This window comes from Notolepis coatsorum, assembly GCF_963971535.1.
Source record: "Notolepis coatsorum genome assembly, chromosome: 5".
NCBI lineage: Eukaryota > Metazoa > Chordata > Actinopteri > Aulopiformes > Paralepididae > Notolepis > Notolepis coatsorum.
In genome coordinates this window covers 12657583-12682701 of record NC_140169.1, presented here as the reverse complement: position 1 = coordinate 12682701, position 25119 = coordinate 12657583, and the positions used below count along the sequence as shown (strand labels likewise).

At 44.6% G+C, this 25119-nt stretch overlaps 1 protein-coding gene across 1 annotated transcript in view; it reads right to left on the bottom strand.

Moving 5' to 3' along the window:
- Window positions 1-25119, bottom strand: part of LOC311229268 (gastrin-releasing peptide receptor-like) — a gene marked incomplete at both ends in the record, with an annotated part of 155996 nt that overhangs the window by 339 nt on the left and 130538 nt on the right. The window lies entirely within an intron of this gene.

Here is a 25119-nt window from a genome sequence, read left to right as displayed (position 1 = left end):
AAACCCACGAAGATCCCTTACAAAAAGGGATCAGGGTATTTGGTATCAAGGGTAGGGCTGTCGCGGTATGACATTTTCTCACTGCGGTTGTGTGTGTGGCTAATCACCCGGGATGCGGTGGTACCGCATTTCTATTAAATAATAATAATTGCGTGTTCGATCCCAGCTCTCCACATTGTTTTCAGTTTGGCTGGTCGTCCGTACTAATACAATTGGCAGTATTAGAGGGTGGGAAAGCTGATGGGTGGGTCCTGGGCGTTGTAAACAGAAAAATACCCCTACAGTTCAGTCGGGGCGCCTGCTCAGCGAAGGAAGGATCTGGAGGGAGGTAGTGTGACCTTCCACACGTTACACTCTCCCAGTGAGAATCTGAGCTGCCAGGCAGCGTGTATGTGTGATGGCCACTAAAGTGGTATCACGTTAGTGTAATTGATTAGTGATGTGTCACAATGTTTTGAGAGTGCTTATATTGTATTTTCCCTGTTAAACCCAGGTAGTGTCATTATATTGGTTGTCACCTAAAAACAACAATATAACTTTGGTCAATAGGTGGCAGTATAGGACTGGTGTTAAACTACTTCGCCTTTTGAAGCCGTAGCTTCGCTGTCTAGGGCGCACATGACGAGGGCACTCTCATAATTCAGAGATGCCTCGTTGAAAGAACATCACGTCTGACTTCTCTATTTCTTCTAACCAACATTAACCTGTTTTATAGGTGGGTAATACTTTACAAAGCACACAGAAATGTTGTTAATTGTAGACTAAATGTCTAGAGCCCACTGAGTTTATGTTTGGGTCGAGTTTAAGAGTTTAAGACATTGAGGAAAGAATTGTTTGAAGAAGTTGACCGTCATGAAATGGCGTCGATCCTCGTGTAACACATTGGTCGTTAAGTGTTGGGGTATTACATCTCCATTTGGTGAGGAGGTTTATGTTTTGAAATACATACTGTTTGGGTTGAATTGCTGTTTAGTAAATGTATATTGTGTACAAGTGTTAAAGACTGTTAGAGGGAAATTACATTAGCTCACACTAGCTGGACGTTAGCAAGACACTTGGTGGTTAGCTTGGTCCCTCGTGCGCTCTCTCTCTTTCTCTCTCTCTCTCTCTCTCTCTCTCTCTCTCTCTCTCTCTCTCTCTCTCTCTCCTTCATGTAGTTGTAGATATACTAATGGTTACGATGTATTGTCACGGTTACTGTTATACTGTATGCAAGTCCTAGTTATGCTTAGAGCATAGATACATAACAAATGCACTTTCGATGCAAGTTAATAAATGACCCAACCAAACTTGGGAGTTAAATACAAACGAGAGTGACACAGAGATACAAGGTGTTTCTTTGGAATGTATGTTGGATCAGACGGTGTGTAGATCTGATGTAGATTGAGATGAGACAGATGAGACTGCTCCATCCCAAATAGCAATGTTTAGACTGAGAGGAGACAGATGAGACTGCTCCCTCCCAATAGGTCTAGAATAATAGTGACACAGAAGTACAAGGTGTTTCTGTGTACTATATTGGGGATATGACTGATGATAGACTGATGATAGTGAATGCTTAATAGATATTGATTGGTGATTTAAGGAATTGTTTGACAGACAATGAGAATGACAGTGTTGTTAAAAGAAGACATACGATGGTCTCTTCCAACATGCCTAGACATGCCTAGATAGAGGTTAACAGGAGAATGTTTCCCTTCTCACGTGCTTATACTTAAGACGCCAAATATGTATAAAGACATAAGTAATTACAATGTACAGTATATAATACTGGATAACTACATTTAAAAGGACAATGCTGTTGAAATGTATAATGCCAAATGATGATGACAAATGTTGTTGAAATAAAGATTGTAGTAGTTTTTCCAAACAACTGTTTAAAATTGTACTGTACAACACGGACTCAGAATGGCGAATTTGACGGAGGTAAATTGCAACATTACATTCATAGTTAACTCAAAGAAACTGTCCTTATTTGATCTCCTGGAGAGGGGGCAAATGAGAATAGCAGCTGAGTGGATTACCACATACTGACATTCCTACCATAGGCGGCTGTTTAGAATCCCCAAGATCAAATAGACTTCTTGGAACCAAGATTTAGAGATACAAATAGATCAGAGGAAGCCTTGTGTTTAGGGGAGGGTGGAGACACATAGGTGTTTTGCACCAGACCCCTGAGAACAAAGCAAGACGGAACTAGCTCAGATTAGAGACTACCCTTTTAGAAAACGTTCTGCAGCTGTTGAACACCCCCTATTTTAGAAACTGCTAGAAAACAATCCTAATAAGGAATTCCGGCCTGTCGCTATTCAAGGGTGGGTAGCCTATGAACAGACAGGGCTACTGGTCTTCCAATAAGGGAGCTCGGTAACGCTCAGAACGACCCGCCCCCATGACGTAATGTTGGGGGCGGAGACCTAGACTTTAAGATGGTGTGCTCTGAGGGAGAGCGACACAACCCCCACGAACGACAGACAGCAAACAACAGCCAATCTACACTCTTCCTCCACTCGACAAAGAAGACAGCGGCGACGCCCCGGAGCAGACGAGAGATAACAACGGAAGAACGAGAACAGACGTCGAGCCCATAGATATTGAATATTTAGACTGAATCCTACGAATCCTCCGGCATAGTGGTTGCAGCTCGTAGTTTTCATTGCTTTTACTCTTCAAATCGTTGATTTGTATTGATTGAAATCCTTTTCATTAAACACGGATTCTTCAAAATATCAAACTGCTCAGACCTCCCTTTCTCAAGCCGTCGTAACCACCGGTGGCCGCCGCCGCAGCAAACCATTACCTGGTTTGCTTGTTTGTTTTTATAGTACTTCAGGGCTTTAAAGGTTTTGGAATCACAACGCAGAGCAGATTAGTATTAGGTTCTGATTTCTATCAGAACAATAAGCCAGAAAAGTACTACATTTGGTGTCGCGACCCCAGAACGAGAAGCGGCCGTGAAACGAGAATTTTTTTTCTTCATTCGTCAACCTCAACAAACAACAACGTCGACCGGAGCTGCACCAGTTTCGATCCTGGAAGTAGGTGAGTGATGACGAGAAATGTGGTCGTTCAGTTCGACCGTTCAAGAGTAGAACCTCATATAGATATATATATGAAGAAGCACTAGAAACCACTCGTATTGGGATATATGAGTAACGTTGAGAGCCTCGTATAGAATAAACTATACGAAGGAGGGGAGGCATACGACTGTTGTTACAGCATGATCAAAGCGTTGGACTGCAGTGGGTGCATTGTTTATTGAATCGTAAACATGATGTACCTGGAGTGGCAAAGTCCGATCGGGCGCATTTTGGGTAGTGAAAACACCTATTTCATAATGACCTAGAAGGTGGAGCGCAGATGAGGTAGCTATTTTTTTACATATCGAAGCAATGTGGGAATCGTGTCTATGCTGAGTTTGTGGGTCAGAGTCTGCGCTAGGTAACTGACTCAACGGCACCAGCGGGGATTCTGGCCCGTAGGCAAAGTATGGGGTCGTTAACACACGAGTTCGACATTTTTGGATCATGTAAATCAGAATGAATAGGAGCGAATTAGATCAGTGTAATAATAGGGGACATGTTATGCGATTACAGGAAGGAAACGACACGATTAATATGAGCGAGGGCTAGCTGGTGAAGACGAGGTTGTAACGTGGTTTTCTGGGATAAGCGTGGAGAACGTCAATTCGACGGGACGTGGTATCTGCAGTGACTATCGACCGAATTAAATGAAGAATTATGCCCGCTTTAGGACATATTCAAATGGATCAAGATGGCGAGGGGGTTGTCGGCAATTTGAGTTTGCGGATTAAAATAACCCGAAAGTCAAAGGCGATCCTATTTAATACGTACACACCAGACATATTATGAGACTTGTGCGCTGTAATAAAGGGCGAACAATGGTGCTTGATGACATTTCGGTTGAAAGACTGATTTAGTACTTGGTAGCGATTCGGTTGAAAGACTGTTGTAAACTTAAACATTCGGTATAGTTAATGTGTACGATTGCACTTGGTCTCGTTTTTATTAGTCGCGCGGAAGTTATTGAATAAAGTGAAACGGGATGTGAAAACTGCCGCGCGGACGTTCGGGGGACAATAATAGATAAATCTGAATGGATGTTTGTGTTTTTATTTGTGGTTAGGGGTGGCAGTGATATGTATGTTTGGATGATGGCTTAGTCTCGCTTTTTTATAAACACACAGAAGGTATTAAGAATTGTGAAGATACAATGTGACCTTGTAAAGGTGTATTATTAGATTGTGAATGTGAGGCTAGTTAAATTAGTGTGTGAGAATGCGTAAATAGAAGTGTGTTGCATAACAAAAGGACTTATGGTTGTGTTATACGTTGGTTAATAAAATATGGATTAAATCTGTACACTGGCGCTTATGTTGTGATTAAGAACTATTTTTAACGTTATGCCAGTGTGAGCGCCACGTCCATTGTGCCACCGGACCATGAAGCGGGGGCGCGTGCATACTCGTCGTGGCTCGTGCTACAAGTGGAAGCGCGTTCTCGACAGAGACTCGTGTGCGGCAGGGCGCGTGCGTGTCGTGGCACGCAAGGCGGTGTGTGACCAAGCGGCTGTGCTGGGTACATACTGTTTGGCTGAATGAATGAAATGATGTGGTTAACTCGTCGGGGCTCGTTAAGATATTGGAAAATACTGCATGGTGTGGAGACGATGGTTCAGTGCAACTGAAATTGTCTATAAATATTGAATGAAATGTATGAGATGCAGTGTTGGCCGGTGTTGATACGAGTGATGTGTGTATGAGACGTTCGCACATGCGCATTGATGAAATATTGGGATGTGTGTGGTGTGGATGGTGGACGGGAGGAAGAGAGTGTGATGTGGTTAAAAGTACACTAGTTGGCGCCAGAGTCTGGGCAAGGGGACCATTGTGGGGGAATTATATTGTCAGAGGCGATGTGGGTGGAACTGCACTAGGGGGCGATGGAGGCAAAGTTAAGACTCTCGTCCAAAGCTAATGTGGGTAGTTAAGCGGCTGCAGAGTGTGTCGCTCTTTTGGAAACCACGCCGTCTCTCTCTCCCCCCCTCCCTCTCTCCCTCTCTCTCCCTCTCCACACCTCCTTCCTTTCCCTCCCTCCCTCTCTCCCTTTCTCTCCCTCTTTCCCTCTCCCTCTCTCCTTCCCTCACTCCCTTCTCTCTCCTTCCCTCCCTCCTCTCTCTCTTCCTCTCTCTCCCTCTCTCCCTCCCTCTCTCTCTCCTTCTCTCTCTCCTTCCCTATCTTCCCTCCTCCCTCTCTCCTTCCCTCTCTCCCTTCCTCCCTCTCTCCCCCTCTTTCCCTCCCTTTCTCTCTCCCTCCTTCTTTCCTTCCCTCCCTCCCTCTCTCCCTCTCTCTCCCTCTTTCCCTCTCCCTCTCTCCTTCCCTCACTCCCTTCTCTTTCCTTCCCTCCCTCCTCTCTCTCTCCTTTCTCTCTCCTCTCACTCTCCTCTCTCTCTCTCTCTCTCTCTCTCTCTCTCTCTCTTCCTCTCCCCCTCTCTCTCTCTCCCCCTCCACGGGAGGCATTTGGGCGGTTGCAATGTATGACGTATTGTATGATGTATTTTACGGTTAGGAACGGGTCTGTTTGGGACCACATGCCCCCCCCCCCCTTCTCCATTGCTTTCTCTCTCTCTCCCTCTTTTCTCCCTCTTTCCCTTTGCTCTTTCCTTTCTGCTCTCTCTCCCTTCCCTCTCCCCCCCCTCCCCCCCTCCATTGCCTCTCTCTCTCCCTCTTTCCTCCCTCTTTCCTTTCTGATCTCTCCCTTTCCCTTCTACCCCCCCCCCCTTTTCCATTGCTTCCCTTACTCTCCCTCTTTCCCTTTCTCTTCTGCCCCCCCCCTTCTCTCTCCCTCTTTCCTCCCTTTTTACCTTTCCTTTCTGATCTCTCCCTTTCCCTTCTACCCCCCCCCCTTTTTCCATTGCTTCCCTTACTCTCCCTCTTTCCCTTTCTCTTCTGCCCCCCCCCTTCTCCATTGCTTTCCTTTCTGCTCTCTCTCCCTTCCCTCTCCCCCCCCCCTCCATTGCTTCCTCTCTCTCTCCCTTTTTCCTTCTACCCCCCCCTCCCTTTCCCTTCTGCTCCCTTCTACCCCCCCCCCTCCATTGCATCCTCTCTCTCTCCCTTTTCCCTTCTGCTCCCTTCTACCCCCCCCCCTCCTCGCTCTCTCCATTTTCCCTTCTGCTCCCTTCTACCCTCCCCCTCCATTGTTTCCTCTATTTCTCCCTCTTTCTCTTTCCCTTCTACCCCCCCCTTTACATTGCTTCCTCTTTCTCTCCCTCTTTCCCTTTCTCTTCTGCCCCGCCCCCCCCTCCATTGCTCTCCCTCTTTCCCTTTTTCCCTTCTGCTCCCTTCTACCCCCATCCATTGCTTTCTCTCTCTCTCCCTCTTTCCTCCCTCTTTCCCTTTCTTTTCTGCTCTCTCTCCCTTCTACCCCCCCCCCCTGCATTGCTTCCCTCTTTTCCCTTCTACCCCCCCTCTCCATCCTTTACCTCACTCCCTGAACCCTTCTCTCTCTCTCCCCCCTCTTCCTTCTTAAACCGGCCTAGAGTTACATGTTTTCCCACTGGCCCGGTCCTCTCTTGACCGGTCGGCGGTCTCGTCACGGCCTCTCTCTCCTGCCCACCAAGGGGTGCCGGTGTGTCCTGGTATTGTGTTTAAGTTGGGGCCTTCGTGTCAGTGGGCTGTGGAGTGTGTAGTTATAAAGCTATGTTGTTATTTGTGGGGATTGCAGGACATATTAGGACACGCGCCGGTGAAGGAGGAACGAGGAGGAGGACGGGACACTCGACATGGTTCCTGGTTTGAGTGAAAATAGTAGGCGGGTGCTTCTGGGGTGTGCTGTGGCGATGGTTTGGTTGTGTGTGTTGGCCAGCGTGATACTGTATGGTCCATTTCAGCGGCCTGAACTGCCAGAGGTGGTGGTAGTGGGTAAACGATCGCTGCCAGACCATCGCGGTAATCTGTTTTTAGGGATGGCGAGAACAGTGGCAAAGATGGCTAATAGATCAGATTGCTATGTGTGCGGCTTGTCCCCACAAGCGGCCGACGCGGGCCTTCCTCTGATTGCGCACCCCATAACGAAGTGTCATGCCAACGTGTTAAGGGATTCGCCTGCCCCTCACCTGTGCGACGGGGTGGGACATGATAGAATTGAGAAGTATTTGGGCCGGGGGTCAGGTGGAAATAAATTTGTAGGGTATGGAGCACTGAGAGACAGTAGCCCCATTCCGGTAGCGTATAGGGCGGCTGGGTTTGAGATGTGCGTGGAGGGGAAATCCGATGGTAAAAGCGTGGGGTATTTGGACGGCTGCTTGGGAGATAGTGGGGTCTGGGGTAAGGATTCAGAGGCGCCGGCCCCTAGTGGGGCGTTTTGGATTTGTGGTGAGTTTGCGTACGCCGCGTTACCAATTAACTGGAGGGGAAAGTGTGCGTTGGGGTATTTAGTACCAGCTATGAGGGTATCGGACGTTTTGCCAGCGCTTCCCAAGTCAAGGAGAAGGAGGGATGCGGACCACTTTTTCAGGGTGGCATTTCCCTGGTATGGGGCGTATGCAAACATGGAAGAACTGGACCATTTAGCTAGGGTATTTGAAGATATGGCAGTTACGACGGCGAGGGGCTTGAGCCTGGAGGCTCAGGAGCTACGGTCCTTACGACTGATGGAGCTACAAACAAGAACAGCTATGGACTTCCTGTTGGCGAGTTCAGGAGGCACGTGTGCATTAATTGGTCAGGAATGCTGCACATTTGTCCCAGCAAATGATGAAGGTGGCTTGCCAGCGGTTATAGAGCATTTAAGGAACATTACTAGAGATATGCAGGTCCCGCGGGAGGACTCGTGGGAGGACTGGGGTCATGATCAACTGGGCTATATAGGATGGTCTGTTGTTAAATATCTGCTGTGTGCTGTGGTAATGTTTGCGGTTGTAGTTGTTTGTGTGAATGTGATCAAAGTATGTGTAACGTATGTGTTCAGGACTCTCGGCGCGGCTGGTTCTGCGACTGAGAAGCCACACTGCTCGGCTGCACCTGCGTATACTATGTTGATAGTGAGGGATGGCACGGAGGGTGGCAGGGTGGGTGTGGGCGTTCCGTTAAAGCCGAGATGCCCGGCATACGCGCTGGCAACTATTCTCTGATCTGGGTGGTGGACATTCAGGGTTGGGGAGTGGGAGGGCCGGGGCGTGCGTAAGGGTGTGGGGCGGGGGACGTGCCTGGACGGACATACATTACCGTTGGCTGGATGAATGTGTATGCAATGTTGTTTTTTCCATAGTAGGTACGTGTGACGTGACTGTGTAATGTGGAGCTGTGTGCCCGGAGTTCGGTGTTGGGTCTGGTCGGCTGTGCATGGCCGTCCGGCAGGGCGCTGGACTCTGGGGATGTTAGCCTGAATGACATGATAAGTTGCTGGGATGCTGACTGCTTTGTACCTGTGGTGAGGTGTGTTCAAACCGCTGTGGAGGGTCTGTTATGGTCTCTTCAGAAAACAGGGTTGGCACCTCGCGGCGTGCGTGGCGCGGTGTCCGAAGCATTCTTTAGATTATCTCTGGGGGACATGAGTCTGGGTGACGAGTGTCCCCTGGGGGGAGTGGTACTGAATAATGGAAAAGAATGTGAATGAATGGATGTAACTATACTAATCAAGATGTTTTTGTTTTCCGAGGAATATCAGAATTGGAGTGGAATCAAGCGGAAATAAAGGAGAGCCGAAATTCGACAAAAAATAGGAACCCAGTGTGTTGACGGAGATCGAACGAGAAGAAAAACAGGGAGTAGAAACTGGCGGTATCACACACATGTATCAATTACAAATGTCTCGTGTTTAAGAGTGTATGAGGAAAGTAAAAAGATACTCATACAGTGAATGAAAATAACCTCTCAGGAATTTGATTATATAGACAGAGTAAAGTACAAGTCCAGTTGATAAATTAACAAGAACTGTTGTCATTGTGTGCTCTGATCTCCAGCAGTTCGATTGGACACGCGGAACACCACAAATCAGGTAAGAATAGGAATTTCAGGCGAAAAAGGGACAGAAGAGAATAGGAAGGGCCCACAGTGCCACTATTGGTTGTCCGAGTAGGAGTCAGTCACAAAGAGCATAGACACCTACATTTAGATAGGGATTACAGAAGATACTTTTCTGCCTGTGCCATTGTTACAAGATAAAAAAGATAAGGGAAACTTTAGGAAAATGGGGAGAAAGAGCGCATATAAGAAAATGAAAGCCGCAACCCAATCAGATAAGTCGACCCTAATTGGATGGATGGAAGAGAGTCCAGTACAGATTATTGCCGACGAACACGACCATACAAAAGGTAACGAATATTACTTGGAAAAAGCAATTTATGTATCAAAAAGATGGAATACTTGCAGGCGTTTCCATTTAGCAGTCCAGATCTGGAACTATGGACTGACGGCTCTTGCTATCGAGTTGGCGAGGGACTAAAAGCAGGCTACTCCGTGATAAGGTCACAGGGCGAAGGGTTTGTGGTGGAAAAGGCCGAAGCATTATCACAACCCTGTTCAGCCCAGTTAGCAGAATTGGTCGCACTGACGGAAGCATGTAACATGGCAGAGGGCAGAACTGTAAATATTCATACCGACTCGGCCTATGCACATGGAACAGCGTTCTTATTTGGCACAGTATGGAAAGGGCGAGGTTTTAAGAAAGCTGATGGAAGTGCCATAAAACATTGTAGTCAGATTAAACGTTTGTTAGAAGCAATTATGAAACCAAAGCAGATTGCGATAATCAAGTGTGCTGCTCACCAGTCAGACGAGTCCAAAATAACTCGAGGGAACAAAAGAGCAGATGAAGCTGCCAAGGAAGTGACAGGTGCCGACAGGGCAGGTAAGGTTTTGGTTATCACACACAGAGTTGAGTTAGAGGACAAGATAACCTACAAGGATGTTTTGACTTTCCAGGAGGAGGCTAGTCAGGTAGAACGGAACCTCTGGATAACCAGGGGAGCTTGTCAGGATGATTCAGGTTTGTGGCGCGACATCAGTGGATTTGTGGTGGCTCCTGCTGGCCTGGTCGGACAGCTGATCCACACGGCTCACGACTTTTGCCATGCGCATCGGGGAGAGGTAAGGAGAAAAATCAGAGAATATGGCTTTTGGGCGCCAGATTTAAACAGTCAAATAGATCATGTGATAAAGAGATGTGTAGTATGTTTGAAGAACAATATACGTAAGGGGATTAGTGTGTCACCAGGACATATCCCCACGCCCAATGGCCCAATGCGAGACCTTGTAATTGATTACATTGACATGATTAAACCAATTAATCAGAAGAGATATATTCTTGTCGTTGTCTGTCGTTTTTCAAGGTGGGTGGAGGCGTGCGCCACCCGGCACAAGGATGCAGCATCGGTGGCTAAGTTCTTATGCCAAGAGGTATGTCCCCGTTTTGGGCTAATGGACAGAATCTCCTCAGACAATGGAAAATAATTCGTTGACAAGACTGTACGTTTAATACTCCAACATTTAGGCATAAAACAGCGATTGGGGGCCGTTTATCATCCGCAGAGCCAGGGGTTGGTGGAACGCATGAACGGGACACTAAAAAACAAGTTGGTAAAGATCTGTCAACACACAGGATTGAATTGGCTAAACGCTCTCCTTTTAGCGTTAATGGCATGCCGGTCAAGCGAAATTCGCGGACTGCGTTTGACACCACACGAAATGATGTTAAGTCGCTGCATGGTAGTACCAGGTTTGCGCGCGACAGGCAAAGGTCCAAGTTTGGACATCCTGGACAACGATATGCGTGAGTACGTAAAATACATGTCAAAGATACACAAAAATATTCTGGATCATGTCTCCAGTAGACAGGAGCATGAAACCGGGGAAGAGGTGAATAGGCAGACTACACCTCAAATCATACAGGGCGACTACATTTATGTTAAAGTATTTAGACGTAAGTGTTTGGCGCGAGACGGGCAGGGCCATACAAAGTCGTCCGAGCCACCGAGAGGGCTTTACAGATTCAAGGATCACCGATGTGGTTCCACATTTCTCATTGTGTAAAATCAATAGATACGGGCCAAGAATGGGAACCTGAACCACGGGACATTGACAATGAAACCGGGGCGTCGCAACCGTTACACGAAGGCGAAGTGGAAGCGGCGGACGATGAAATTGGGGTGGCGCAAACCCCAAACGAAGGGGAAGATGCGAATGATTATGGCGAGCCAGACCGAGGGGACCATGATTGGCCACAAGTAGAGGATGAGGGGTTTTTACAGGAGCCAGACAGAGGAGAGGATTATGAATTGGAACATAATAATTTCTCCTCTGTGGATTTGGAGAGTGTACCAGAAGGACCGGAGGAACCAGTGCTTAGCACAAGCCCGGAACGAGATACTCGACCACAACGAGTCATTAAGAAACCTCAAAGGTACACATAGGCGAAAGAAGGGATAGTGTAACTGATAGGCTATGGAGAGAGCGTGTATATATTTTTTGATTTTTCATTATTGAGCTCTCTCCTTTTTAGAAATGTTTAGAAAATGAATGTAATGTAATAATCTTTTCTTTCAGAGTGGTTCGCACAAAATAGACATGTTTGGTTAAGAAACACATAAGTATAGTCTAAACCTGGTAATTGGTACGATGCCCTTTTTGTATAAAAGGACGGACCTAGACGGAAGTGAAATTGGAATAACTGATACATTGTGTATAATCTGCAAATAACTGGAAATTGTTAAACGGTGTGAGTGAATTGAGAACTGTGTAAACATCAACTGATTCATAGTTGTTCATTTGGTAAGGGAGCTAATGTGGGTGTTGAAAGCAATTGATACTAACAAATATGAAATATGAGCTAGAAGGATGCTGGAAATATTTGGTTCTTGGGTGATTTGGCTAAACAGTAAAAAGGTTAAGGTATTTGTAACAGTTTGGTTGAAAAAAGACTAACAAGTATATTGGGGATCATTAATCCCCAAACCGGGGAAACTGTAGTAGTTTTTCCAAACAACTGTTTAAAATTGTACTGTACAACACAGACTCAGAATGGTGAATTTGACGGAGGTAAATTGCAACATTACATTCATAGTTAACTCAAAGAAACTGTCCTTATTTGATCTCCTGGAGAGGGGGCAAATGAGAATAGCAGCTGAGTGGATTACCACATACTGACATTCCTACCATAGGCGGCTGTTTAGAATCCCCAAGATCAAATAGACTTCTTGGAACCAAGATTTAGAGATACAAATAGATCAGAGGAAGCCTTGTGTTTAGGGGAGGGTGGAGACACGTAGGTGTTTTGCACCAGACCCCTGAGAACAAAGCAAGACGGAACTAGCTCAGATTAGAAACTACCCTTTTAGAAACCGTTCTGCAGCTGTTGAACACCCCCTATTTTAGAAACTGCTAGAAAACAATCCTAATAAGGAATTCCGGCCTGTCGCTATTCAAGGGTGGGTAGCCTATGAACAGACAGGGCTACTGGTCTTCCAATAAGGGAGCTCGGTAACGCTCAGAACGACCCGCCCCCATGACGTAATGTTGGGGGCGGAGACCTAGACTTTAAGATGGTGTGCTCTGAGGGAGAGCGACACAACCCCCACGAACGACAGACAGCAAACAACAGCCAATCTACACTCTTCCTCCACTCGACAAAGAAGACAGCGGCGACGCCCGGAGCAGACGAGAGATAACAACGGAAGAACGAGAACAGACGTCGAGCCCATAGATATTGAATATTTAGACTGAATCCTACGAATCCTCCGGCATAGTGGTTGCAGCTCGTAGTTTTCATTGCTTTTACTCTTCAAATCGTTGATTTGTATTGATTGAAATCCTTTTCATTAAACACGGATTCTTCAAAATATCAAACTGCTCAGACCTCCCTTTCTCAAGCCATCGGAACCACCGGTGGCCGCCGCCGCAGCAAACCTGGTTTGCTTGTTTGTTTTTATAGTACTTCAGGGCTTTAAAGGTTTTGGAATCACAACGCAGAGCAGATTAGTATTAGGTTCTGATTTCTATCAGAACAATAAGCCAGAAAAGTACTACAAGATAATTCAGAGATGCCTCGTTGAAAGAACATCACGTCTGACTTCTCTATTTCTTCCAATCAACATTAACCTGTTTTATAGGTAAATATATCTCTGCTACCAGGTGCCATATTCTGATACCTGTAACATATGCCTTCTACAACGCTGTTCCGTTTTACGCGTTGCCGTTTTGCACTCTGATTGGCCGCTGCTAGCACGCCCCCCACGTTGCCCTACACTAGCACACGCCCCTCACTACGCCCGCTAAACGCTCGCTATGAGTGACGCGCGAACAGCTGTTTACGCCGTGCTACGACTTGACACTTTCGACCCACTTCAATGACAGAGCTCTCATATTTGCGAATGCATAAACTATATCTTAAATTATGGCTATGTGTCTAATATGGCCGTCGCTTATCAATGACTTGTTTTGTTCACATCAGGGTGAACGCTGTTGCGTGCCACCACCCACTTCAATGACAGAGCTGAGCTCTCATATTTGCGAATGCATAAACTATATCTTAAATTATGGCTATGTGTCTAATATGGCCGTCGCGCATCAATGACTTGTTTTGTTTACATCAGGGTGAACGCTGTTGCGTGCCACCACCCACTTCAATGACAGAGCTCTCATATTTCACCACCCACTTCAATGACAGAGCTCTCATATTTGCGAATGCATAAACTATATCTTAAATTATGGCTATGTGTCTAATATGGCCGTCGCGCATCAATGACTTGTTTTGTTTACATCAGGGTGAACGCTGTTGCGTGCCACTACCCACTTCAATGACAGAGCTCTCATATTTTTGCGAATGCATAACTCTTAAACAAGACGAAAGTGAAAGTCAAGTCGTAGCACGGCGCGCGTCACTCATAGGGTTTAGCGGGCATAGCGAGGGGGGCGTGCTAGCGCAGGGCAGCGAGGGGGCGTGCTAGCAGTGGCCAATCAGAGCGCAAAACGGCAACGCGGAAACGGAACAGCGTTGTAGAAGGCATACACGCTGCCAGGCTGGCTGCCGGCTGGCTGCGCATGTGTCGGAGGATAGCATGTGATAGTCTCCGGCCTCCCGGACCAACAGTGGGGTGCGCAACAACCAGGAAGGGAGTTGGGAATTGGCATAACGACTAACAGTGGGATGGGAGAAAAATCGGAAAAAAAGGAGGGAAAAAAAATAGTAAAAAAATAAAAATAATAATAATAATTTCTTTTTTTATATACCTGTATATATATTTTGTATTATTAAGACATGCAAGTTTACCCGCGATTGTGATTAGAAAACAATTCTAAGGTCGTAGGAGTCCCGAAACTATTTTAAACATGTTTGATAATCTATCTTTTTGTCCATCAACGTTCTGAAATGTGATAACAGTAGTAGGGTGTTGCCTGCTCCTTGTGGGATATATGCCCTTCTCCTTACTTAAAACTAACGTTATTATAACACTATTTTAACGTTAGTGAATTTGAATACACATACATAGCTAGTTAAATATCACAACTTGTGTCATCATTGTTCATCATTGGGGAAAACTAAGTGCTGCCTCTCTCCGCCACACTCGGGACCACATCAACGTTATAGAGGGCTAGCCTATAGCTAAGGACTGGGTGTTTATTTCCGTTTGCAGCTCTCTATTCTTCATGTTAGTGACTAACGTTAGTGATATCATTTGCCGTCATATTGGATGGCCACCATTTAGCATTTTGTGAAAAACACTTAAAATGCTACTCCTACAGATTATCCCCAATCTGCACGAAACGTGGTACGCATAATCTGTAGACAAATGTCTACACAGGTATGACTTTTGTTTTTGATTTTCCAATGCATTCGCTTTTGACAGCCAATTGAATTTGGTGACAAAGCCACCAAACAGGAAGTTGAGTCATGTCTCAGAAATGCTTTAACACATTGGGTGTGTTTGCACAATAAACTGTTCAAGATCCTCTTCTTATTTAAACACATATGATTATTCATATTTCACAGTTTTTGTTCTTCATGTTTCATTGACGACCAGGAGGCAGAAATGTAGTTCTCAATTCCATTTCATTTAATTTGTTTTTCCCTTTACAGGTTCTCTAGGCAGAGCAGCAGCGAGGCATGGCTTCTATTCTAACAAACAAAACTGTCACTACTCCCGAAGGATCAAACACACCCTTTTACAGGTGGCACGCGTCCCTAATTAGCGTTGGAGCGTGTGGCCTAGGCCTGCGCTCAACTGACTTCCCACTGGGGGCAAAAAATGGTGCGTTACAGAATATAGCCTATAATGCAATCTAATTCTAAACAATATGATAAACAATTTAACGTGAATCTCCATTTAGGCTATTATAAAACATATTTATGCCAATTCGATTACACACCTTTTGCTACAATAATAAATTATATTTCAAGCATTTCAAGCTGTTCAAATTATATTACTATCAAAAAGTCACAACAGGGTGCCATGCAGTATGCCCATCTTTACCACTCTCTGCCAGAGCTGTAAGCCTATGGAGTGGCTCACCTTCTTTGCAGGGCTATAACTTTTTAAATATTATAGCTATATCGACATTACTATGGCCCATTCAACATCGGCTATCTATCGTTCCGGATGTGGGAACGTTATATTTTTCCATTCATACATTGTCGTGTTAGTACCGTCGAGAATATAAGTATGTTTTTAGACTGTATAGCAGTCATTCCTAGAACGCGCGCTATAGGCCCCGACGCGTATTATACATTATCGATTGGCGTTTCGTCCCTATACACACTATATTAAAAATGTCAAATGCATATGATCGCTATACATTATGCTCCATCATGCGTGAAGGAAAGGGGGGGGGGGGGGTCATTTATGATTCCTTGATTGTCACTAACGGCTTTCTTTAGTAAGACACCATACGTTGATCGGACAGATTGCAATGAAATAAATGGACACTCGAGCTGGAAATAACGTTAGATTCCTCTTACCTCTGGCCGATCCAATTATTTGATGTCGATCTGCTAGATCCATTTTCCGTTTGTATGACGCAATAAACGCCGAAAGCATATTAATTCTTGCGTCTCAAAAGCGATCCAATGCACTCGAGGTGTGTATATTGATAGTGTATAGTGTATCTCTGGCAGAGCTTTTTCCCTGATGCACCGAGCGTCACTTCCGATTTAGAGTGTAACTCGCCCGAAATCCACCAGGCGGTGGTATTGAGGCGTTGCAATATCAGACAGGGTCCAGCTGGCTCCCGGAGGCTTCCTAGATGAATTATGAATGCCAATAGCGAATAAAATAAATAACGATCATAAAAACGAGTTTACTCGTTGTTGACACTCAACGCATGGCGGCCAATAACGAGTATACTAGTTATTGGCAATTAATGTGTTAATGTATCAAAACTACATCTGGCAGACTGTTTAGGGACCCTCACGTGATCTCTGTCACCAAGTGGCATGTTGACAACTCGTGCACTCTAGCGCCACCAATGTGTCAAAGTTGGAGTCGCGTTTATGCCTGTAACTTTTTAACAGTATGTCAGATTAAAAAATATATTGGATTCCCTGGCTCATGCAGAGTTCAAAACACTCCATGGTTTAATTATTATTCTTATTTTTGGATTGCAGCATGCAAGGTAAACTCTTGGTCTTGCACAATTGCACCGAATTTTGAGTGGGGAGAGCTGGATTTCTTTTTTAAATGTCACACATTTTCTAAACTGCCATCCCTCTTCAAATCTTCCCCACTCATATACATATTATATATAAAACGTTCACATGACTCTTTGGATAAAAAAATAAAAAAAAATAAACTAGGCTCTGATGTATATTTTTCACCCTGTGACACGTTGAACGACGACTGGGGGGAGTGGAACCACGCTCTAACTTGAAGCAGAAAATTACCGAATCAATGTTGTGTTTGTAATTCGTCACCGCATATTACACTTCAAAATGTCCGCGTGATTGTCTGTATTCTGAAGCTGCAAATAGTTAAGCCATGCTATGTATACTTTTCTCCCTATTCCAATGTAAATTACGACACCCCCCTCTCACTCAACCAAGAGGAAGCAAGCAACTGTGAACGTGCAAATGTGGGAAGGCTGAGATGCCACAGGGTCGAATCATTTCAACAGATGAGGCTTAGGCCTTGTCCAGACTAAAACGATTTTGATCGTTTTCGTTTTGTTTTCATTTAAAAAAAGGTTTCCGTAAAAACGAAACCGTCTCAAGATAATAAGTGCGTGCCACAATTGACAAAATAAATGTCTTTCCTGTTTTTAGACGTCGCTCTTTTATTTTGAAAACCCCCGACCGGAAGTGTTATAGTGTCTGTTGCTAGCAGCTTAACTTGTGTCTGCCGGTTCTGTGCTTTTTCGAGCTAATGTAACATTTTCCAAAGGAGAGGAGAGAAAGACCGCGGCTCACATGTAGCTCAAACTACCTGTTGGAATAAATTAATTGATTGATGTTTCTTGTCCCTGTGTGTGTCCAGTCATTTCGACTAGCAAACGTTGTCATAACGTTACCTCAGGATACCACTGTCTATTGTATTTAGTTGGTTAGCTATTTAGCTAATGTGGATAGCATTTTGAATAGCATCAATGCTAGCTGGCTGGCTACAGCTTTATTTACTAAATTATGGAGGCTTTTTAATCGTCAAGGTAAGAGAGGATTTGTCATGATCAACTGAAGGCGTATGTTATGGAACAATATGTGCTTGGGTTTTCAGAAAAAGGCCAGCTGTCTCTAATCCTTTCAATCTCACCATTGTTACACTCTACCGCCCTCCAGGTCCGCTCGATCACTTCACAGATGAGCTGGACATGCTTCTAAGTGCCTTACCGGAAGATGGTACCCCTCTCCTTCTATTGGGCGACTTCAACCTGCCTGACTCATCTCAGTCAGTCATAGTAGTCTCCCTCCTACAATCATTTGACCTGACTCCCACTGCCATGCCTACCACCCACAAAGCAGGCAACTCCTTGGATCTCATATTTTCCCGTAACTCCAGCATCATTAACACCACGGTAACTCCCCTACATGTATCTGACCATTCCTTCATATCCTTCTCACTAACTCTCATGCTTAACTGAAAGGTCTTCACCCCAACTCAAACTGTCTCACTCAGACGCAACCTGCCCTCCCTATCCCCCTCCACCCTCTCCTCTGACATACTATCCGCTCTACCTTTGAGTGACACCTTCTCTGCTCTCTCCACAGAGATGGCAACCTCCACCCTCCTCTCAGCCCTTGCAACCTCCTTCGACAAGCTCTGTCCCCTCGTTGAGAAACCTGCCCGCCATTCCCCACCCAGTCCATGGCTGACAGATCCAGTGAGAGAACAAAGACAGGTCCTGAGAGCAGCTGAAAGGAAGTATAGAAAGTCACGCCTCACTGCTGACATCGACACATATCACAACCTCTTGTTAAGATTCTCCAAAACCATTACTAATGCCAAAGCTTCTTTCTTTCACCATAGGATCGAGGCCTCTGCCAAGAATCTTCGCAAACTGCATGCTACCATGTCCTCCCTCCTCACTCCCCCCCCCACCCCCCCCCCTCCCTCATCTTTCTCTGCCGAAGACTTTGCGATCTTCTTTGAGGAAAAAGTGGATAACATCCGCAGCTCCTTCTCCCAACCCCCACCCATTCCAAATGCTGAATCGAGAACCTCATCCTTCACTCTGTCATCTTTCTCTCCCATTACAGAAGCCGAGACCCTGACACTGGTAACGTCGAACCGTCCGACTACATGCCAGCTGGACCGGCTACCCTCCCCACTCCTCCAGACCATAGCACCAGACATCCTCCCATTCCTAACTGCAACCATCAACTCCTCACTCAACTCGGGGGTGGTCCCCACCTCCCTAAAACAAGCCAGAGTCACGCCCCTCATAAAAAAAACATCCCTGAACCCTACCGTCATAGGCAACTACCGTCCTGTCTCTCTTCTCTCCTTCCTTTCTAAAACACTTGAACGTGCTGTATCCAACCAACTTACTGCCTATCTCTTACAGAATTACCTCCTAGACCCTAATCAGTCAGACTTCAGGACTGGTCACTCCACAGAGACAGCCCTCATTGCGGTCACAGAGGCACTTCACTTAGCAAAAGCGAAAGGCCTCTCCTCTGTCCTGATTCTCCTAGATCTATCTGCAGCCTTCGACACAGTCAACCACCAAATCCTCCTCGCGGCCCTCGCAGGAATGGGAGTGGCTGGCTCTGCGCTGACATGACTGTCATCATACCTCAATGACCGCTCCTACCAAGTGTCATGGAGAGGGACCCTGTCGGCCACCCGCCCCCAGCGACAACCAGAACCTGCCGATTCCTCCTGAGCAACGTCAGAAGGATCCGCCCCTTCCTGACAAAAGAAGCCACCCAACTCCTCGTCCAATCAACAGTCATCTCCCGCCTCGACTACTGCAACGCACTGCTCGCTGGCCTCCCGGCCACTGCCACTAAGCCTCTTCAACTCATTCAGAACACAGCGGCCCGCCTGATCTCAAACCTACCGAAGTCGGCCCATGTCACCCCACTTCTTAGGGACCTGCACTGGCTCCCCATTGCTGCACGAATCCGCTTCAAGGCCCTCGACCTAGCATACCGTGCAGCAAAGGGAACCGCTCCCGCCTACCTCCGGTCAATGGTCTCTAACTACACACCCTCAAGACCCCTACGCTCTGCATCTTCTGGCCGCCTCAGACCTACTCCTATCCAAGCTCCGGGAGGGTCATCAAAGAGAAGTCGCCTATTCTCAGTCCTTGCCCCACAATGGTGGAATGAACTACCCACCCCAGTTAGGACAGCCGAAACACGTCCAATCTTTCGCCGTCGACTAAAGAGGCACTTCTTCAACCATTATCAAAAAAAAAAAAAAAAAAAAACACTAACCCTAACTAACCATACTGTCATGCACTTGTCCTAATAAACTAACCTACACTGTAGCACTCAACACTTTGATGAACATTGTTACTCAGCTGATAGAGTTGTGCCCTTCCTGATGGCTTGTCATACAGAACTTGTAAGTCGCTTTGGATAAAAGCGTCAGCTAAATGACTAAATGTAAATGTATGTGACGCTAATCTCTAGTTAGTATCATGTATTGCATCACAGTAGCCTCCCAATCAAGCTCAATAGCTGTGTGTGCGCCTCGGTCGGGAGTGTGTGTACTGTAAGCACAGCAGAGCCCCGCTCCGCTTCAGACAGATAGAGAGAGCACAGCATATGTAAAGCTGTAAAAGCCTGATCAAGCTCAATAGCTTCTGTAACACGAATGCAACTACTCTGTACATGCCATTGTTGTTGTGATGTTTTCACACGCGGGGTAAGGGAGAGGTGGGCTATCGCGTCATCGGTTCAGGAGAAGACGTGTTTCGCTTGTAAAGATGGTGATGCAATAATATTGTGTGTTCTGACTAGGGCTGTCCCCGACTAAGGATTTGGGTAGTCGACTTTGATTGGCCGAAATTTGCCGATAGTAATTATTATTATTATTATTATTATTTTGGGCTGTGGCGGGGTGCTTACTGTCTGAAGGAGTCGACTGAAGGCTCCTTATCCTCTGTGAAAGCATGCAATTGATCCACTGATGGATACATATTTTTTTTTTTTTTTTTTTTTTGGTCTTTTTCCCCCTCCATTTTTCCGCCGATTTTCTCCCATCCCAATGTTAGTCGTATGCCAATTCCCAGTCCCTTCCTGGTCGCTGCGCATCTACCCCCCACAGTCAGATCATCTGGGAGAGTGGAGGCTACCACGTGCTTCCTCCGACACACGTCCAGCCAATCACCGCTTCTTTTCACCTGGCAGCGCGGATTCTCATTGAGAGGGCGTAGCGTGTGGGAGGACCACACTATCCCCCTCACGTCCAATCCGCGCTTAGCAGGCGCCCCGACCGAACTGTAGGAGTCGCTGTTTACAACGACCCGGACCCACCCCGCCAGCTTCTCCCACCCTCTGATACAGCCAATCGTATCAGTGCAGACGGCCAGCCAAGCTGGTGACAACCCCGGAGCTGTGAGCTGGATTCGAACAGGCAAATCCAACTCAGCTCCGGGGCTGGTGACGAACGCAATCTCCGCTCGACCACCTAACCGCCTCTGATGGATACATCTTGATATTTGTCTAGTCTAGTGTGTTCATTAGATGGGTGAAATCCTCTTTCAGTGCCTTCAGTGTTTTCTTAGGCAGTTAGCCTCGCTGGTATGCGCACCATTAGCGTTAGCCACGCTTCTAGGCCTCTTTGCTTTTGGAAAGAATGATTGCTCCCGATGAGCAGGTTGGCACCTTGCATTCTCCGTGTGTGAGTGAATGTGTGAGTGAATGGGTAAAATGTGAGTACCAAATTGTAAAGCGCTTTGGATAAAAGCACTATATATAAAAAAAAAAGCAGCCAATGATAAAAAAAATATGGTAGCACTTTATAATAACACCCTGTTATAATACATTTATAAGGTATTTGTAGATAATGAACTAATCATGAACAAACCATTTATATACATTCATAAATTATTATTAAATCATTTATAACTATATTTGTATACCATTTACAAAGTATTTATAACGCATTAGTGGATAATGAACTAATCATGAACAAACCATTTATATACATTCATAAATTATTATTAAATCATTTATAACTATATTTGTATAACATTTACAGATTAGTTCTACATTATTTATAACTCATTATCAACATTGTTTGTACTTGATTTGTTCATCATTAAATAATGTTGTTTAATGTGTAGTAACACATTTGTAGATGCTTTGAAAAATGGATATGAAAAAACGACTATAGTGTATCTCCATTTATTTTTCATGTTCAACAAATGATTTGTTAAGACATTCATAAAACATCTATAAATCATTTGCAGATGCTATCGTGGGGGCCAATCTAAAGTGAAGCCTATTCATCATTAACAAGTGTCTAATACAGTTAATTATTTGTTTACTTTTTCATCACATGTTACAAATGTTTTAGGCAGCTTTCGGATACACCCTTCTTTGTGACATCAAACAGTGACAGAATTAGGACTAAAGATAAATGCAATTTTATTAACATATTAAATATATGTGCATGCCATATAGTGTAACATCGGGGGGCACTAGGACCCAGGAGTACCCTGGCCAGGTATTGAAGAGTATCTAGAGAGGAAGTCTCACGCGAGCGAGACTTGACGTCACGTGTGTTGCCGTCTGTTTGAATGGAAGCACAAGTTATCCGTGCTGCGTCTATACTTTCGCTTTTAATAAGGTATGAGCAGGTTAAACACCTTTTTTTGTTGGTAAATCTATTCCATCATTTCCGACCTACAAACAACTCTTATATGTTGTGTGCAGGGGCGTAGCTGGGGGGGGGGGGGGGTAGCTTAGGATGATTCCAAGGGCCCAGCACTGGGGGGGGGGGGGGGGGCAATTTTTTTTTTTTTTTTTTTTTTTTTTTTTACTATACATCACTCAGGTGTATTATTGATGCTCTCATTGATACTATGTTTGTTTCTGAAGTGTGTGTGAGTGAGATATATAGAGAGAGAGGGGGGGCTTTGGTAGACTATTGCATTGGTCCATTCATTGAAGATGAACGCAATGCGACATCCTTTACTAGGCTCACCCACCAACAGTGCAGGTGCTGAACTGCTGATCCGTATGTATAGGTAAAAACCATAGTATGCGTTTTCATCAATAAAAAAATGGCAAAAAAAATCTACACCCCTGGTTGTGTGCTCAGTGCTCAGTATGTATGTGATGACACACAAGAGTAATAATTATTTGTGTCGTGTTATCATCACTGAGCACACTGAGCACACAAATATAACGTTAGCGGCCACCACATCTACACGAATGTCTACACAAAATATAAGAGTTGTTTGTAGGTCGGAAATGATGGAATAGATTTACCAACAAAAAAAGGTGTTTAACCTGCTCATACCGTATTAAAAGCGAAAGTATAGACGCAGCACGGATAACTTGTGCTTTCATTCAAACAGACGGCAACACACGTGACGTCAAGTCTCGCTCACGTGCTCTCTAGATACTCTTCAATACCTGGCCAGGGTACTCCTGGGTCCTAGTGCCCCCCGATGTTACACTATATGTCATGCACATGTATTTTATATGTTAATACAATTGCATTTATCTTTAGTCCTAATTCTGTCACTGTTTGATGTCACAAAGAAGGGTGTATCCGAAAGCTGCCTACAACATTTGTAACATGTGATGAAAAAGTAAACAAATAATTAACTGTATTAGACACTTGTTAATGATGAATAGGCTTCACTTTAGATTGGCCCCCACGATAGCATCTGCAAATGATTTATAGATGTTTTATGAATGTCTTAACAAATCATTTGTTGAACATGAAAAATAAATGGAGATACACCATAGTCGTTTTTTCATATCCATTTTTCAAAGCATCTACAAATGTGTTACTACACATTAAACAACATTATTTAATGATGAACAAATCAAGTACAAACAATGTTGATAATGAGTTATAAATAATGTAGAACTAATCTGTAAATGTTATATAAATATAGTTATAAATGATTTAATAATCATTTATGAATGTATATAAATGGTTTGTTCATGATTAGTTCATTATCTACAAATACCTTATACACACTAAAAACAGATTGGTCAGATTTTTGACCCAATTCACTGGTCAAAAAGGGCCCGACCAGTGTGTGGGTTAATTTGACCCAATATTATTGGTTATTTCATTTGACCCATAACTTGGGTCAAATAAACGAATACTAACGACCCATTTTAAGGGTCAAAATAACCCAACCGCCAAGTTGATTTGACCCCATATTGGGTTTTACCAACAACCCATTTTAAGGGTCAAAATAACCCAACCTCCAAGTTGATTTGACCCCATATTGGGTTATACCAACGACCCATTTTAAGGGTCAAAATAACCCAACTTCCAAGTTGATTCGACCCCATATTGGGTTATACCAACGACCCATTTTATGGGTCAAAATAACCCAACTTCCAAGTTGATTTGACCCCATATTGGGTTATACCAACGACCCATTTTAAGGGTCAAAATAACCCAATTTCCAAGTTGATTTGACCCCATATTGGGTTATACAAACGACCCATTTTAAGGGTCAAAATAACCCAACCTCCTAGTTGATTTGACCCCGTATTGGGTTATACAAACGACCCATTTTAAGGCTCAAAATAGTTGCTTTGACTGAATCTTGGGTTACATCAAAAGGGTCAAATAGACCCTATTCACAGCAGCCATCTTGTGAGCCAGCTTGACAACGATTGACCAACAGATGGACACAGCAACATGATTAGTTACACATGTGTCAGTCTGGTTCACAGGATGTAGGTTTACCCTGCTGTGTCAAGATGGCTGCTGTGAAAAGGGCCTATTAACACAACTGCTATAGTTAGTACACTACATTAGGTTGGCACAGATGCTTGATTGAAAGGTATAACAGTCTAAATGTGCTGAAATCAATGAAAAGAACAGACCAAGGCGTAGAATACATTTAACTTCAAAATTTATTACACTTGTTGCATATACATGTCATGGCGTGTGGACATCAAAAAGTGCTTTCATGTCAAACTGATTTCCTGTTTAAATAATAAATAATAAATAATACATATCGGTATCTGGTTTTGTACTGCTTTACTGCCCTGTTGGAACACTCCCCCAGATATTGATAGATCAAAACACATATATACTAAGGCTGTCAAAGTTAACGCGGTATTAACATGTTATCGCCCGATTCTATTAACGCCACTATTTTTTTTAACTCACGATTAACTTTTAAGATTTTTTTTTACTAGACTATCAGGTGTATTATTGATGCTCTCATTGATACTATGTTTGTTTCTGAAGTGTGTGTGTGTGTGTGTGTGTGTGTGTGTGTGTGTGTGTGTGTGTGTGTGTGTGTGTGTGTGTGTGTGTGTGTGTGTGTGTGTGTGTGTGTGTGTGTGTGTGTGCAGGGAGCGAAATTAACTTTTTGACTCACCGGCCAGTGGCGGGTAGATGGGAAGAGTCTACCCGCCAAGCATATTTCTTACCTGCCAAATTTTTTTTGATTAAAAAAAAAATATATATATATTTTATATAAAAATTTTTTTTTTAAATAAAATATATATTATATAA